Source organism: Manacus candei, unplaced genomic scaffold (assembly GCF_025592945.1).
Source record: "Manacus candei isolate 608988 ecotype Guabito, Panama unplaced genomic scaffold, ASM2559294v1 h1tg000005l, whole genome shotgun sequence".
NCBI lineage: Eukaryota > Metazoa > Chordata > Aves > Passeriformes > Pipridae > Manacus > Manacus candei.
This window is the reverse complement of record NW_026138053.1, coordinates 19138059-19156834: the sequence shown is the minus strand read 5'-3', so window position 1 is coordinate 19156834 and position 18776 is coordinate 19138059. Positions and strand designations below refer to the sequence as shown.

Here is an 18776-nt window from a genome sequence, read left to right as displayed (position 1 = left end):
CTTTTCAGATAAATTGAGTGAATCGGACCTGGAAGTTTCTGAGAGATAATAAACAGGAAGCTGTGCAACTTTTAGACTCATTTTTTAACAGAGCTGCAATTGAAGAACAAAACCATTCTCTCTGTTGTGAATTCGATCTCCCAATACCTGTGGTAGATTCTGTATTTCCAAGGGGATTTTTCATTCTTAATTATACTCTGATGCTGACTAGGACATGTTCTATTCGTATGTTTGGTTTGCATCACTTTCCTGTTGAAGTAATGGATAAACTGAAGCCTTCTGTCAATGCATAGGTCTGCAAAAATATAGTGTTGTCCAGTTAACTCCCTGATTTTTGAAACATAACCTAATTCAGCTTCAGACTTTATATGTTAAAAAGAAAATTAAAAGATCCAATCTTCTTAAGAGGAAATTAGTGTAACAGGCTCTAATCATATCTAACTGTATATGAGACAAGCTGTTGGTAGCCTAAGTAATGAATACATAAAGAGGTACTAATTTAACTCTTTTCAGGTAAGTAGGAAGTTTATTCAGGAGGGGGTCGTATGTGCCAACTAAAAGCATGACCGTGTTTGATTCTCTAGTACGCTTACTTCAGGATTCTGATTAAATACTGCCCGTCAGTTATCTCTCTTCCTAATTAAATAAATGTTTCAACTGAAACTCTAAGGGCCCAACTTAAATTGTGTTTCCAGAAGAACTCACATAAACACCTTTGGCATTTGCTTTCTGTGAGTGTTCATGCCAGCAGAGTTGATTATTTGAATGCGGTTGGAAGGCACGCAAATTCAAATGAGTATTCATGAAAGGTGTTCCTCTCTCAGATTTAGGAGCTGAAAGTACAGATATATTTTTGTTGGACTTTCAGCTGCACAGTTGTAACTGTTTCCAGTGAAATCTGTATTAGTCTATACTGGATTAAATCTTCCTCTTTTTTATCTAAGACAGTGGTTCTGTAAATAAATCAAACTACTCTAGTCCTGCGTCATTGAAGGGCAACACTGCCCTTTCCGGTAGAAATATGTAACTGGAGATGGGAGAGGTGGGACTTTTCCTTTCCTTTTGCTAGCATCATTTTAGAGTGGTATAAATCAACCATGATCTCCACTCTGAAGTATGATAGAAAACGAAAGAATGAAACCAGTTAAATTCTTTTTCATGTGATTTCTTACCACTTGAAATCTTAAATCTAGATGAATGCTTCTTCAGAGTTCTCATATTTTTCTCAAGACTTGATAAAATTAGAATATTTTCACTCTTCAAAGGTCACAAGCAGAATCTTTTGTTGACAATAACTACAACCCAGAAGTTCTATCTAAAAATAATCAAAACCAATGTATGAATTTTTAAGATTCCCATTCTTGGAACTAATTCCCTATTTCAGTACTTACTGTTTGTTTTAAATCCCTTCTGTTAGCAAACACCAATGCAGTTTGCTGCAATAACTAAAATCTACAGGCACTGAGGCATGCACTACTAGGAATTGCTTAGAAAAAAGGTGGTGGCCACAAACATAGGTTCTACTGGCTTCCCTTTTCCCTTGACCACTAGATCAGATGTGTATGAAGCAATGTGTGTTGAAGGGAGGTGAAATACTTTCCATATCCACTAAGAATGTAGAATAAAAGCATTGAAATATCTATGGTAAAAAATTCTATGAAATCCTGAGCCTCTCTGTTAAAACACTTCTGCAGAATTCAATATTGAAATTACTGTGAAACACAGGTTCAGTTCATTTATGAGACTGTGAATCAATTCAAAGTCTTTTTCTTGAAGGCATAGGTTGTCATAATTTTGCATTCTCTTTCCCTGTAAAGGTGTCTGGAGGGAGTGAAGGAGCCTATTTCATTGTTTTTCAGAAGTTGAGTCATGGAAAGCTTAATGAATCAACAAAAATAAAAGTGTGGGGAAGATGTTGATGTATAATAATCCTCCTCTTCTACTGTTTCTGCTGATTCCAAACTTACCCCCTGATTATCACATAGTGGGAGCTATTCTACTTATTATTTTCCCTAATGCTGTTCATGTTCAAAGTTAAGTTAGCACTGAGCATCCCATTTATCACAAACTCAGTATGGAAAAGCCATATGGTGATCAAGGCTGGGAATTATGCCCCAAGTTTCACACTAAATGCACTTATATGGTCTTATGGCTACTTACACTTGGTGCCCATCTGTTAGGATGGCAGGGGGCCCACTGCTAAGTTGGCCAGACAATTGCCCTTGAGGATAGTTGCCAGACAATGTTTGAGCTTCGGTGGGCAACATAGCAATGGAAAAACCATCAGTTTTGCTAAAACTGCCTCCTTATACCAACAATGGCAACTTACATGTGGTTATAGTTTCTACTCCGTGCAGAAAATATATGAAATGATGATTTTTGTCCCTTGCAGAGATACAGGTTCTACTGCAGTGAGCAGATGTAAAAATCATCAAGGAGAAATGTTTCAAGTCGGACTGCAGTAGACTAAAATTACAAGTGTACAATATGCAAGAGATTTCACATCAAGTAGGAAACTGGAAAACAGGGTGATGTAACATCTGTGGCAAAACTAAAGATGCAAGTTCTAAATATGCTTGAGGAATTTAGCACTCATCGTAAGAGAGAGAAGATTGTATGATTCAAGTTGGTATTCACCATGAAGAAGGCAGGATGATCTTTGCTAATTTCAAAAAACCAAACATATTTTGCTTCACAGTAAAGCTGAGGAATGAAAGTATTATTTTGGGGGGAGGAAATCCTTAAATCTTTGCAATTGAAAACAAATTTGATCTCTGAAGACAGTGCATGAAAATAAATATAGGAAAAGAAAGATAGTATGGAATAAAGGTATACATGACAAAGCAAACAAGTTTTGCAGGATATAAAAGTAGAGATTAGGCTTAGAAAAGAAGAATAAAGAATTAGGCAGCATTGAGAATTGAGAAGGTATTGGAAGCAGGGAGAAGCGAAAAAAGCAGGCAGGTTTGTTTCTTTCAATTTTAAAAAAATACATTTTAGACAAAGTCTTAGGTTTAGACAAAGTTTTAGGTTTAGACTTGGAATGGACTACACTGAAGATAAAAGCAGGCAGTCATGAGATCAGGAAGGAGAGGGAAAACATAAGTAGGAAAAAGCATTCAGTCTAAGAAAGAAAAATAAGCTTTCATGTGAAGGGGAGCTGGGAAAAAAAAGAGAAATTAGAAGCAGGTGGTAACAACTGAAGTTCAGCTTTTCCAATGAGTTGTGTGAATTAGGCCTTAGTAGATCTGAAGCCTTGAGAAAAAAATAACTCTACTGCTCTCAAAGTTCTGTCTGGTTCTGGATAACTCTCTCATAGCTAGAAGGTCTACTCTGCCAGAATATCACCTTTGCCAATACAGATGATGATTTTTTTATCACTTCAATAACACTACTTTCTGTATTTGTAACTTTTCAAGGGACTTTACATTTTCCTTTGAAAAATCAAATTCAGCAGAGTATGTGTTACTAAAAGTAGCTATAATTTGACATTAAGACTTCTCACGGAAGTTCAAGAGTTTTGATGGAGACTGTTGGAAAAGATCTTTGTGTCTCGATAGACAAAAATAATTGAGAACACAATTTGGTGGTCATAACAATTGCTTATGATGGAGAAAGTTGCATACCAGCTCTTGTGCCTGATTCATTCCAGGTGATACTGGTTTCCTACATGTCAGACGAGAGGACTGGCTGTCTGGATTTTCTGGAGGAAAGGGTCACCTTTTCTGTTATCTCTCTTTAATCTTGTCCAGGATCACTGGAACATAAATATTAAAAAAACTATGATAAAAATTCCAGAGTCATGGGGTAAAAGAGATGTTTTCTGTGAAGCTGTAATCAAGAACAGGAAATTACTGACTCTAGGATGTGGTGGACTCTAGGACCCTAGAAGGGTCTGGTAGGTGAATATGGTTTTAGATCCATTGTCAAAACTCCCATTGGATAAGAGGGAGGAAGGTCTAATTTCTCCTATGAAGATGTTACTAAACAGCTTGACCTTCTTCAGTCTGAAAGGGGACACCATCCTCTGTTGAACTAGTTGGCTAAGGAAATGGTTCAAAGAGAATTCTTCTCAGTGAATCTGGTCACTTTTATGCCCTGTTTCTGACATTCACTTAATAAAGGCATATTTTCTAAAATAATCGTACAAGGTACTGTTGTGTTTTCCAGGAGATTAGGTCAAACACGCTGAATAACAATAGAACACTGAATTAAAACAGTAGGGTTTTTTTAGAATCATATTTATTGTAAGAGACCTTCATTCCATAAATAAGTTTTGTTGCTTTATGTTGGCTTTATGGCATTTTGTAGCAATCACAAGATTATGAGGTTGAAAATGAGGTTCTGTAATCTTTGATATGTCTTTTGGCTGTGTAACATTCATAAAGAGAAGTTGTCTAGATTCATGTTGACTTTCTAGGGGGCTTTTCAGATGTGAGCCGAAATGTGAATTTAATTTTGAGATTGGCCCAATATCTATGATTAAACACAGGATTACCAGTTATGCCGTTCATTCTGAACCTGAACTTTAGCAAAAACTTCTGTCTTTTAAATTTCCCTGAAATAATTGAAACACAGTACCTATTAGTACCCAGATGTAATTTAAGCAAAATACTTTCAGTTTTAACAGATGGGCCTCTCAAAACCAACTGTATGAAACTAGTATATTTTGAGTGTTTTTTTCCTGGAGGGACAGCTTTTTATTTAATCATCATAGCTCTTATTTGCATATTGTGTTTCATTTGTTTCATGACCACATTAATTAGAAGAAAAGACCATCTTGCTGTACATGACATTTCAGTTCCTGAATGAACAAGGACATGAGCTTCAGGCAAGTTGCATTAATTTGGTCTCTATAGAAATTAATAACAAGTGTACTTCAAACTTTCCCTTCAAAAATAATAATTTGAATATTTATGCATAAGAAAAAGGCCATTCCTGACCCATGGCCAAGAGATTATTTTGTTGTCTTATCCACAAGAAATTATTTTATGTTGATAATCCATTACATGGGAGACTTTTGAAAAAGAAACAGAGAACACTGTTCTTACAAAGCCAGGATAACAAATTTGTTTCCTAGATGTTTGATTATGACCTGAGAGGCTGCTCTTGATCTTGGAAAGGAAATGTCAAATGTTCATTTCTAGAGAAGTTCTAGAAATAAAAAGCATACTCCCTAATGAAAATCCCAGGTGGTGATTTCTGGATGATGTAATGACCAAAGGAAAAGAAGATAAGGAGGAATGTTGATGTAATTAATTAATTTTTGAGGCCAGAAGAGACTATACCAAATTTAAGCCAGTATATTGCTACTGAAACTGCTTCCAAAACTATCTTTGGTATATATGTCCAATCTTGAAGTGAGGATTTCACCACAGACTTGCTCTTACAGTTACTACACTAGAAAAGTGGAACACTATAGAGAGATGTGCTGACACTTCAGTGCCATCCTGGAAGGGAACATTCAGATGGGTAGTGGAAAGGTACAAACAAATCTGCTCAGAACTAGAAATTTCATCCTGTATACCTCGTATCTGGAATGTGGACTTTTATATCTTAGAAGTTTTATTAGGCATTATTGATAAGAAAATCATGTTCAGAGAACATAGCTTCAACAAGAAGTCTCAGATAGTCTGTAAAGCTATGTTGACACAAATATTTTTCTTTGAAGATATTGCAGTCTCGTGCTTTCCACTGGAGACAAAAAAATCCTTTTTCCACTCCACCTTTCCTGAAGTGCTTTATATTTGCAGACTGCATACCTTTTAAGGTCAAGGAGAACTATAGTTGTCCTTTTATCTCTGGCTTTCAGATTGTTTGGCTGGACCTAGGACTAAACATCCTGCTTTAAACTTTACAAGGTTCTTCATTCTTATGCACTTTACATTAAAAAAATCTTATCTCTAAAGTCATTGTGATTAGGATATATAAATAGATTGGGTTTAGAAACTATTGTTTTAATAATAGTTCTGATTTTGGCATGGGGAAACTTTGTAGCATCTCTTTATGTTTTAATTTTATTTATAATATCTTATTTCTGCCATTCACTTTTAAAGGTATTTAAGAAATTCAACTATATTCTTACAATGATAATGTCATTCTCAGAACAATCTCAGAAAAGACAGATTTCATTTTCACTTTGAATTTCCATTTTCAATTTGAATTAACAATTTCTTTTTTTTCCCCTATCTTTTTCTTCAACCTTGTTTTCATAGCAGTTCAGTAATTCTAGTTCCATTTTCAGCTGAACCTGAATGCTTTGGCTTTCAGATGGATTTCAAATGACTCTCAAAGATGGAACAAACTGAGGCACAGAGAAAAGGACAACAGCTTTTTACACTTCTTGGTGTGCCTTTTCCTTATCTTAATCTGAAGACAGAGTGTCTAAAATTGAATTATGATGATAATAATAATTTAAAAAACCATATCCCCTTTCATGTTCAATGCAACAGTAATTTCTCTAAATAAACAAGATAAGCAATCATGCAGAGTAGTAGAAGTTAGGTTTATTTGGCAATGATCCATCTTTTACACTTGATTTTACCTATACAATCAGAAAGAAAGGCATCAGGTCATGGCAGCTCAAATGAGGACAGTGTGATCTGTGGCTTGAAATATTTCCTGGGCAGCCCAAAGAGAAGCCTCAGACATTCCCAGCCATCTGCTTCAGCACTGAAGTTAATGATACTGTATCTGCTTCTGCAACAGTTGCATCATGAATGCCATTCATTTTAGCTAGGTGTATTTAATTCTTTCTTTTTTCTTTTTTTTGTTTTTCATTCCAAGTTTCCCAATATTTTTCTTGCAGATAATTGAACAGCTTACAGCTCTATTGGAATAAAACAATTGTATCAGGTTTGGCACCGAGTCTGTCTAGGTCACTATTTAATCTTGGAAAATGGACTGTATTGCCGTAGCCATTATGTTGTTAATGCAAGAAAATTATGTTTAAGGGAGCTGGGGTACCCCAGCAAATCTTTTATTCTGCAGCTCTTTTCTTGCTTGCGTTTTGTTAATTTTTGAGTGCTGCTCGTGAAGCCAAGAAAGCAGTAAAGCCTTTGAAAAGCATGAAATAAATTCTGTTCAGTGAGTGGGTAATTGTTCAAGGTCATCTGTTCGTTGTCTTTGTCTTGATTGTTTGAATTAGTAGCTAATAATGGGGCTGAACCGTGAATGAATTATTATCCATAGGGCATATTTTGGGGAGTGTCAGGAAATATTACAGGGTAATTAAGGTTATCCAATAGCAAGGCTGTGTTACCAGCAGATGTCTAGTAATTACTATGTTTAAAAAGTGTGGGGATTAAACTAAGATTATAGCTTTTATATTGTCTGCCTTTACAAGTCAGATTTGGAATTTATTCAGTTTATTCTGCTGCCCTTTTCCTTTTGTTCTGATTCTGTCACTTAAATTCCAACTTAAACACAGGCCTTTCCTGGTGAATTAAAATAAACATCAGCAGATGGTATGCAGTGCATGTGTATACAAAATAGCAGTGTGGTTATTGAGGACTACAAAGATAACTGCATTGATAAATACTTACTGCTACTATTTATTTGTTAACAAGTTCTGATTCCATTCCAGGGCTTGAACATTAGGCCTTTTAGGTCCTAAAATAGCGTAAAGATTAGTTTTCCTAAATAATTCTCAACATTGTATCAGTATTTAATATGCCAGGAGTGTTCAATTCTTCATTTAAATTTAATTTGTTGAGTTGGGCATCTTCATGCAAAACCAAAAGTCCTGAGTTGGAAGTTTTGCTGTTATTACTGACCCTAAGCTGGTTTAGTGCTACCAGAGGCCAGGGAAGGGGAAGCATTTGTTTAGTCCTCGATCCAGCAAATTTGATTTTAGCAGATGGGCTGAAGGGAGATAATGTAATGGACAAGTATCTGTGGCATCTGGAATGTCTGGATTTAGCACAGTTGACTGGCAGTGGGGTGGGGGGGACGCCATCGAAGCTGTCTGTGCAGAGTGAGCCTTAGAGGTAACAAGAAACCTCTCAGTGGAGAAGAGTGATGACTAGGAAGAAAATGTCAGGACACTGAGTGTTTATAACCATAAAGAGGAGAAGTAGGAGGTCTGAAAAATGGAGAGGTACAAAATGAACGTGACAGGAAAGGGAAATCTGGACAACAGTGAGTAAAGGCTTTAGAACAAGTGTTTATGTGCTTTCTGGGACCTCAGATTGTTTTTTTTTCTTTAACAATAATTTAAAAACACAATTGGAATAAAAAGTTCACATTGGAAATCATAGGTAACATCCCAATCATCTTTGCTTTTGCCCTTCCATTCCTTTGCATAATTTTTTCATCTGACCAGTATTAAGCACGGTAAGCTTTTTTTATATTTATTTTGCTTGTTGCTGGTGGTGCAGGAGGGGATTACACAGAAGTGCTATGGATTTGAAAGTCTAGTTACCACCTTAGTGGTTTTTATTGGTTCGTGGGCAGCAGCAGGTGCATTAGCCTATGGCAAATGCAGCTGCTTGTTGGAGTCCAAGGCTCTGCTCACTCTGGCCGTAGCCATTTCATGCCAATCACAGAGATACCCATTGATGCACAATCTATAGTCTCAGAAATTATTTTAACCACACCAGAATGCAAGCATTAATATTGCATTGACAGCTTCTTTGGGTTTAAAATAGGTGTGGTAAATTTTCCCTGGTTATGACTAAAGATTGTGCTAATTTGAAAATACTAATTATGTATTTGCATGCGTGAGCAAAGAAAAATAACCTGATGTGCCAACGTGAGTAAGTGGCTTACTGTGGACATACAGTACTAGGACAAAACTTTGAGATGTCTAGGATGTGCAACGCACATTAATTGTCTTAATTGCATGTGGGATCTTGTTAAAGTCTAAGGCATTTTTCATTATCTAAAATTAAGGACCATGTAAAGTTTTTTACTTGGCTAAGGCATTCTTACAAAATTATCAGTTGAAGAAATTAAAAATTAAAGCTAAAACATTAAGAATCAAATCTGAAATCTTCCAATATTTAAAAATTGGCTATAATCCAAATTGGGTTTTTTTGTAATTAATTTTCAAAATAACCCAAAGATTGGACTTTTCACTTATTAACCCCTATTGAAATTGATGCTTGACTGGTGTAGAAGAAAAGCTGAGAACATGGAAGGGGAGGGACAGGGAAGGGCAGAAACAACCAGCAAAACGTTTGAGGTTTGTGCAGGTAAAGCTGAAATATGAGGCATCTATGAATGTTTCTGTTTGTGATTATTCAGAATTTAAGTCCATACTCATCCATATACATTGTAACAGGATTTCCATCTGTTTAGATTTCCTGAGTTTAAAAAATGCAGCCCACTCATCAAATCAATTAAGAACTTCAATAACTATTAGTCTCTTCAGTGAAATACTGTAATGCCTCTTGTTTGTGTTCCAAACCATTGATATCCATATGTTAATATTATAAATGGCAAACACTGATGTATAATGCTTCTCACTTTATGAAAGACGTCTATCTTTCTTGGTTACCTGGTTGTCACCATACAAATGCCTGAGCCAGAGCCTGTTTAAGCTTAATGAGAGTATTTCTACTAACCTCATTGTACTTTGGATCCAAATGGAAAACTATTCAACTCTCCTTTTTTTTAGCAAGTTATGAGTTTTAGTTAGAGAAAATAAGGTTGACATTTTGTTTGATGGAATTAGCTAAAGTGGGGAAAGAGAAAGTTCAAACACCTAATCATACCTTTTGATCTGATTGTAAATTAACAACCACTGAATTAGTAAAAGCCACTGTAGCTTTTATAGCATTTTGTATAGTTGGGAAAGGAGCTTAATGGAAAAACTATATTTTACCCTAAAGCTTTTCTTTCACTTTGTAAGGAAAAGAAACACCAAAGATCAAGTTTTCCTATGCTGACTTCAATGGTGCAGCAATAATGCTTTTACTGAAATCTCAACACTAGCAAACACACACAACAGCAGTAAGTACACAAGGCACTGCATTACTTCCTTGAGTGTGCTAATAGTGACCTTGGTTACCTCAGAGAAGAAAAGCAGACTCTGCAAGTTCATGAGACTCTTTATACAAGAAAGGGGATAAAATCAGAGTGTTCATTAATAATGAAGGAATAGCCAATGTAATGAAGATCTGTCATGTGTGAAACCTAGACAGATCCCTTAAAGGTGGAAAACACAACCATAGCCATAGTTTAATTTTAGGATGTTTGCAGATTTTCTTAACCTTAATCAACATGTGGCAAAGCCATGCTTTTTCTCACTTTTCAAAAATTGTCTGTGTGCTTTTCTAAATCAGGAAATCTTCCACATTCTGAGTAGTGTTTGATAATCTTAAAAAAATGTAAGAAAAAAAATGCATTCTTGTGATGGGAGGCCTTCTTAGAGACCTCAAAAACTGACCAAAACACTAAAGCAACTTAACAGTAAAAGTTGGCTGAGCTAATGAGGTACATTAAGGTCTGTGCAGAACATCCCTGTTTTAAAATGTATGCATGTATTTGTGTTGGAGTGTATCATTTTACTTTTCACATTGATGCTGTTATGCTGAAGTAGATTGTAGAGAGTTTTTGAACCTTTTTTTGTCCTTCTTTTATACCAAGAAGAGTACAGAAGGAGATATGCAGAGTCAATACTTTGCCTTATGATTTAGAACAGGAAGAATGACCATTTGTTTAGCCCCTTCACCACCATTGGAGACATTTGAGTCTCAAGTGTAGTGAAAGGTGGTTATAAAACAGACGTAAAATAATACAGTTAAGAAATTAAGGAATGCTAGTAGACAAAAAAAAGGACTTTTTAATTTATTTTTTTTCAGCTTTGGTTAATTAGATTTAAGAAATGGGAGAACTCTGAACACTGTTTTTTCATTTTAACCTCAGAACAAATATTTTAAAGCTGTAATTTTGGGTGGATGATTACTGATTACTTTCTTTGATTTAAACCTTTAGATATTTCTAGAATTATCTTGACAGATTAAAATTAATTACGTATGGAAATAAGTGAAACAGAATCTGTGTGTGCTTAACTTTGGAAATAAACAGAATTGCTCAGGTATAAGAGGTTAAACACATGTTGGCATGACCAGAGTTGTAGAGATAGGGAAGTTCCTCTGAAGTCCTAAATCTTCCATGCCAGAGTTTTGAGAATCATATAAGATGTCTTTTCCCTCTGCAACCCAGTCTAGTGGAAGGTGTCTCTGCCCAAAGCAGGGGGTTTGAAACTAGATGATTTTTAAGGTCTCTTCTAAACCAAACCCTTCTATGATTCTGTGTGTCCTAATTTATAGCTGGAAACTGTTCATAATCAAAATGAAGTTTTAATAGAGGCTGTAATTTTTCCTCAGAGATGAGAATTGTGCAAACAGTATAGCATATGTGGCAATTCCTCATCTAAAATGTTGTGAACTCCAAAGCAAAACATCTTGATATGAAAGCCTGTAACTTTAACTACTTTTAATTCCAACACGTTTCAGATTAGTAAAGATTAAACTGAGATATATTAAGCCTTTTTTTAGACATTTGGATTTTATCAATCAAGAATACATGCTCCAACATAAAATCTTAAAGTAGGGGAAATACTTTGCTGTAATTTCTTCAAATCTCTTTTCTACTTTTCTAAGTGCCTTTAAAAATACCCAGCCGAAGGATTGCTTTCTTTTTTGATTCCAAACGTAAGTTGCTATAGCTGGGAAAAGAAATAATTTTATGTTTATTTTTGATCTGAAATACCCTCATCTGGCTGTGGACTTCACAAGTGTGGCTGGTGTTTATTTTTAACATGTTGAATCAGAAAGGAAGCAAAAATGGTCATTTCTTGAAATATGATTTGCTGAACTCTTAAAAAGAGTAATTTAGAAGGGTATCCTGTGACAGGAAATGACAAGCTACCTTCACCTTGGTATATTGATTTAGGAGCGAGATGCTTGTGCAGAAAAAGCAATACTTTGTTCAAGTCACTGGACAGTCTGAGGATTTGAGGAGGAGGCAGGGAGGGACTGAGGGTTTACACTAAAAAGGCCGGAGTCATCAGACTTTAAAATAGCATGTGTGGCCTTTTTCAGTGAAAATAGAGAGTAATGCATCTATAAAAAGCAAAGTAAACTACCAGTTGACTGCCTCTTTTATGCCATACACATCTTTGAAGGTTAAATTTGTTATTTTAGAAAAACATATGGTAGGTTTGCAAAGAAAACCCAGGTTGTTTGGCTTCAGTTTTTCATTATGTGAATCAAAAAGTCATCTCACGCTGAAGAAGTAAAAATGCTCACCTTTAATGTCATTACATTAATGAACTCAAGTGTGCTAACTTTTAAAATTCCATTAATAACATTATCTAGTGCTTAATATGTAAGCACAGTTTATAAACATAAATGTGGCTGTTATGCTAACTTGCAACTATAAAAAGAAATTCACTGGTTCACAAAAGTGCAAAGAACTGGAAGTCCGTGCTGCAAACCTTAGTCAAACCTTAGTTAAAACTTTCTCTTATGAATCCAGTTTTCCACTAAATACTGGGGTTTTTTTAATATTAACGTTTGTCAGATATAAGCAATGGGCAAAATCACTAGTGACCTTTTGATTTTATAGGATTATTGAAAGAAAATGAAAGAAAAAAGATATAAAAACTTGAATAGAAAAATGAAAGTAGGCATCTTATCCTCAACATGTAATACCTGTAATGAAAGGCAAGTTTCTCAGAAGTTGAGACATCTCTGAATTTCCTGAAATAGTAATGCTTAAAATGTGGTTGTCTCATTTTTTTTACATTTTTGTATTTTTCAGTTTCTAATGCCTTAGCCATATATTATGTAGCATGAGGAGGATCTTTTTGTTTTCTTCCTCTCTGAGCAGCAGTGGAGCTCAAATACATAAAGCCAGAATTATTAAAATATTAGTATATACTAAAAATCAGATTTGGTAATGGGCAAAAATGCAGGGAACTTTTAAAGCATTTTTAAAGATCTAATTTTATTGATCCAATGTTGAAAACACACTCATTGCTCTATTTTATCTCTCCCGAAATCTATTAAGTTGTTTGGAAGTATGAGGACTTCAGGTCTTTCAAAAACTCTCTTCTTTCACTGGTTGACCCGAAAACTGTCTTGGCAATTACTGTTCTTTGGGTTCTTTAGACATTTCAGCTGTTTGTTTGGATCTCTAACAAACTTTCACAATTAAAACTAGTAATGAATGTTCTTTAAGCTATGCAATATATTTACCCTCAATCTTATTTAGAACAGGGACCAAGTATTAGAGACATCATTATTTTTTACATATGGGGTTTTTTTACAGTTAAAATCGATAATGATTGTTGCAGATCCAGGCAATTTGATACTGTTCTAGGGTTTTCCCCTTTTTATGCCTCTGTACTCCCTCTTAAATATAGTGAAAATGACACTTTCAGGGATTCCTATTGTTTATCTGTATTTTTTTTTCCACTACAGCCAAACTGCCACCCTCTCTCCATTCTTCTAAAGCTTATTCTCCCTACTGAAAGTGTTTTCTAATGCTCAGAAAATTGTTTACCAAAATATAATGATTATTTGGGGAGCATTAGAGCTGTTGGGGAGCAATATGTTCTGCCTGAATTAAGCATCAGGTGTTCTGTGCCAGCACTTGGCGTGTGCTGTTGGAATTAGGATGATTAACTAATCTTTGATGCTTCTGTTTTTCAAGTGGGTAAGTGCTCAGATTGCAAATATTTTTGCCTGAACCTGACTACTTTCTTTGAATGCTCACTTGTGCCTCTGAATTTACTTTCCTTAACCATTTGTGCTTATAAAACTTGTAGACACTTTCACCCAACTGATTGCTGAGGGGCACGGCTGCAGTCCAGGAATATTAATTTTTTTAAAAAAACAATACCCGTGTATTGGAGTGTTGAGAACTCTCAGCTGAATTCATTGCTCTCGAATACTTGCATCTGAAGTGAACATTTGGAAAGGGTGGTTAAATTTAATTTATAGAGTTGAGAGAACACTGTTGGGTTTAGTGTTTGTTTTTCTTTGCATCTACATAATTTTCTGACTACTCTTAATGTCTCCTTTCCTCCTCTTCTAAAGAAATTTGCTTTTATATCTCAGGCACTTTCTTGTTTTATATGTATATATACAAATGATTTTTAATAAGAACTGACAGCTTTTAATGGTTTAATGAATGCACACTGTTAAAAGGCAACTGAGTCATAGTCATGGTATAAAGTATTTAGGTGATCTTACACTTATAACTTCTTTGTGGAGTTTAGTAGCTTATCAGTTCATTCACAAATTAGAAGTTTTACTTACTTATGAGATTTTTTTCCCTGCTAAATGTATTTTTAATCACAGTATGATCATAGTTTATTCTGAATATGTTATTCTGTGGTTTTCTATTTCAAAGAAAGCATAGCGTTTTCAGAGAAGCATATTGAAATGAATGTAAAATATCTTGAAAAAAACATGTTTACCTGAAGATCATAGCTGAAAAAGGAGCACAATGATACAAAAATGCAGGAGTGAGAAATATTGCTTCTTTTGGGGGCTGTGGCACCGGGAAGTTCCTCACTGCTAAGATTATATCATGAGATGGTGTTTGGATATTGGTTTGCTGCACTGTGATAACCTGGACAGTTCATGTCTGAAGGAATTGTATACATCTGTTAATTAGTTTACAATATCTGCCTTACGGCATCAAATCACTTGGGCCGAACGTCTCATACAGGAAGCTGGTAAATAAACATACAGGTGTTCCTCCCAGCATGCAGATTTATAAGGAAGTATTTTTATTATTGAAAATCTATTTCTAGTGTCTTTGTCTGTGACATAAGATAGAATGAGTCATATTTCAGATCCTGCAGGGCTGAGGGTTTTTCCCACCAGTGTTCACAAGTGTGTTGTCTGTTCCTGGAATGGGAGCTGTGGCCGACCTGAGCGTGCACAAGATGCTGAGCCAAAGGGAAAATATCACTGAATGTGAACATGTTGGAAGTGAAGAGGCAGCAGCCCTTGAGTTGTGCAGACAGAACAGGAGAAAGAGGGAGGAGCTGGCCCAAGGAATAGAATAATATCACCTATTTCATATGATGCTAGATTGATTGACTGTACCTTGCTGAATAACTTAGGCCAATATGAGAGCATAATCCAACATTTAATGGATGATGAAGATCATCTCCATCTGTGCCTGTGTGTTTTCACAAAAATGAAATAGGATATCTTATTTTCTCATGTAAGTGATCTGTGATAGCCTTTTCCTGTCTTTTCCTGCTACAACTAAAAAATCAGGGAAGAGATCTGGGAGCTAATAAACCTCTGGTTAATGCAAGCTAGAAGAGTATAATAGCAAAGCAAACGTTGTATGACTGCTTGGTACTTACACACTTCACTAGCGCCTGTTGATGGCCAATGCTGGAGGCAGGCCTGAGACCACAACACGCTGATACTGTCCCTCCAGCAGGGTCATTTTACCTGCTCATTACCAGGCCTGTCCCAGACTAAAATGAGATGTTAGGGATGTTGTTTTCTCCAGCTTAGTACTAGAAGGAATCTGCCTGGTCATAACATTTAGCCAGGTGCTGTTCTGTGGCTAGAGGGCTGGGAAAGGTGAAATTTTACTATAGCTGAAAAAGAGGACAAGAAGCTGGGTCCTTTTGGGGATTTCTCACAGCAGAACAGAAAACTAAAGATGAGAGAAAAAGATGATGACTTCCAGGGCTGGACATGCCAGCAAATGAAGCAAGAGTGAGAAAAAGCCAAAACCACCACCACCACCAAAACCTAGAATACCTTCCATATTTCAGTAAAGGATGTGGAAAGATTTCTACCTTTCCAGGGGTCATTCCCTTTGGAGCATGCTGAATCAAGACACTGTGTATCGCACCACCTCTTTTATTTTTTTTTTTTTCCTGGGCCAGTGCCCCTTTTGTTTTGGAATCATATGGGAGGCCTGTCAGTCTCTGCTTTTATGACTTCATGTACTTAAAGAGGTCTCACTAAACCAAACAGCCCACAGTACTAGAGCACTAGAAGTTTTGCTTTGTACCTGCCAAGTGTTGAAGTACCACATTGTGGGCAGGGTGACAGACTGCTCTGAGAGCATGCCAGATCGGGAAAGAAAGAGGCAGCTGCCTGGATATAACAAATGAAGGTCAGGAGGATATGGGGTGACAGAAAGGTACCCAAGCATGGTTGGTTGTTTAGTGTCCCATGGAGACTTCTCTGTTAAGGCTGGATAACGAGAAAACAGCTTGGGTTTTCTCAGACAAGGTGGGATCTGTGGTTCACCAAATGTTACTCAAAAAAATGGTGAATCATAGATGATGTGTGTATTTTGACATTTTCCCCACCTATAAATACTGTTCTTACCTCACAGGACATAAACTTTGTTGTATTCTAACACTAGAGGGTCTTTTCTGGCTTTATGATCTGTCTTACAGACTTGATAACCTCTCCCTCAAGACCCTGTAAGATGATATTAGCCAATAGTGCTAACATCAAAGGTGCTTTATTGAATATGATCAAGGAACCTGTAATGTCAATACAAGGGGCGTTTGTTTTGCAGCTTGTTGGCAGCCAGCCAGTTGCCATGCAGTTATGGAGCTCCTTAATGTTGAAGTGGCTTTAAAAGTGTGGTGAAAAAGACTGATGGAAGGCCTACAGCTCTAGACAGTACAGGAAAGGGATTGCTTGTGTATTACAAAGGCAATATTTTTTTGGTTTATGTTTTAAAGAGGAGGAAAGTAAAGAAAAAAAAGGAAGGAAAGAAAAAACAACTGTATTTTGTCAGCTGTATGTGCCAACCTGGCGACCAGTGAGAATTAGTGAAATGTTACCAGTGACCTCTTTTCTCATGAAAGAGTAATAAATTAAGTGAGGTAGAAAACTTAACATTAAATATACAGTAGAATAGCAGAAAGTCTTGTGACCCTCCTTATTAGGAATTTTGTGCCTCTGGATTTGAGTCCTTCTTGTGGTGGCAGGCAGAAACACGAGACGTTTCAGTCCTGACTGGATTCACACAGTGAGGGCTGAAAGTAGCAGCTGCCCACGTGAATGACCAAAGGTTGAATTCTTCAACTGTAAATTATTCATTCAAAGGAAGCTTACCAGCAAGTTATTTTGCCATTTGTCACGTTTATGTCCTAGCGGAGACTAGGCTTGTGAGAAGTAGTAGCACCTGTGTACCTTGGGCAGTCACACACCTTGTTTATGGATGTTTCTTCTGGTACCATTCAGACAAATCACCTTAAAACTGCAGTGACATTGTCAGTGATATCTTCTAATGGTGTTGAAGGTATGGAGCTGTCTGAAGGCTGTTTTGATGTGACAGCTGAAAAACAAACAGTAAAGTTTTCTCTCTGCAGTGAGATTTTAGAGACATGCTGCAGGAGTTGGTGTATCATCCAGCTGTATAAAGAGCAGATAGAGATGGAGGCATAGAATATCTGCAATAGGGATAGATTATTTTTACTCAGTTTTCTGTGTGAATGAATGCTATTCAAGTTATGTCTCCGTGGATTATGTATGTTAATATATTTACATTCAAAAAATGTCTATATCAGTCTCTTCTAGTGCTCCATCACCTATACAAAATAAAGCATGTGAATAGTAAAATTCAACCTTGCCTTCACCCTACTTTCTCAGTCCAAAACCAAAAAAATCCCCCAGTTAAAACTTTAAGCTACCCTGAAGTGAATGAAGTAAGAGTTCATTGGTTTGGTATATTATCAGCTCATGCTATTGCTACCCATGAAAGCAGAGATAAATTGTGAGTAACACACAGTGCATGGGAGCAGAGAGTGAGGCCTGAAAGGAGTGTCAGTGAAAGCTCCTCATCTTATTGCAGGTGCTGGCAGAGAAATGAGAAAACTTTGGTTTACACTATTCTAATCTTAATGCTTTAATATTAATATTGTTTACAAAAGCTGAACTCTATCTTAATATTGCAAAATGAGTTTACACGAAGTCTGAAAGTGCAGGATGAAAACTGGATTCTCTGCTCTGACACGGTGTGTTGTGGCATGTCACTGGCAAGCTGGAGAGAGGAAAGAGGAGGTTTTTTTCTGTACACATTTTCTTGTGGAGGGAGAGAAAGAACTTGTGATAGCTGACAAGCTCGTGTTTAGTGTTCACACTGACAAATAGATGCATATCCATGTATGAGAAATTTCCAAACAAACTCTTAGTGATGTATAAAACTAAACAGTCAAATGTTTATGGTCTGATAAGGGGATGTATTTGCTTAGGGTTTTGAATGAGCATGTTGAAATCAAAAAGATGAACTATTTCTGATTTTAGTGGTTTACACATTCGTTGTTTTAAAAATGAAACTAAAATGTATAAAACGGCTTTTTCTTTATAAGGCTATTTGCATGCACAGTTTAATTAATATGTGCTAATTTAAAGATTTTTGCAAGAAAAATAGTCTTTATGGTGTTTGCAGGCTTTTAAAACTGGCAAATGTACTCATTAACTGAAAAAGATTATGAAATAAAGTTTCTAATTAAAACAAAATGTTTAAATAAGTTCTTAGTGTCTAAATTAAAACTTTAATTTGAATTTAGATTATATCCATAGCTTTAGTTGATACAAAAGTATAAAACCGACAAACATTAAATAAGTAACTGCTTTTTTGAGAGTAGTAAATGCAGAAAATCAGATGTATTTTTGCAATAGAAAAATTCTGTATTGGTTCTACATTTGAATGTTTATCTCATTTGAATTTCTTGGATGAGAAAATGGATGAGATGTTTTATGAATTAGAAAAGTGAAAAGAAAACATAAACCATAGGATGAACTTGTCTGATGTTTAAA

At 35.9% G+C, this 18776-nt stretch overlaps 1 long non-coding RNA gene across 1 annotated transcript; it reads right to left on the bottom strand.

Moving 5' to 3' along the window:
* Positions 1-249: 249 nt before the first annotated feature.
* LOC127480337 (uncharacterized) lies at positions 250-15846 on the bottom strand. Its single transcript, XR_007907841.1, has 3 exons — positions 15788-15846; positions 1173-1315; positions 250-295 (listed from the first exon to the last, which is right to left on the bottom strand). It is a non-coding gene; the product is annotated as an uncharacterized LOC127480337 (long non-coding RNA).
* Between the last annotated feature and the right edge of the window lie 2930 nt (positions 15847-18776).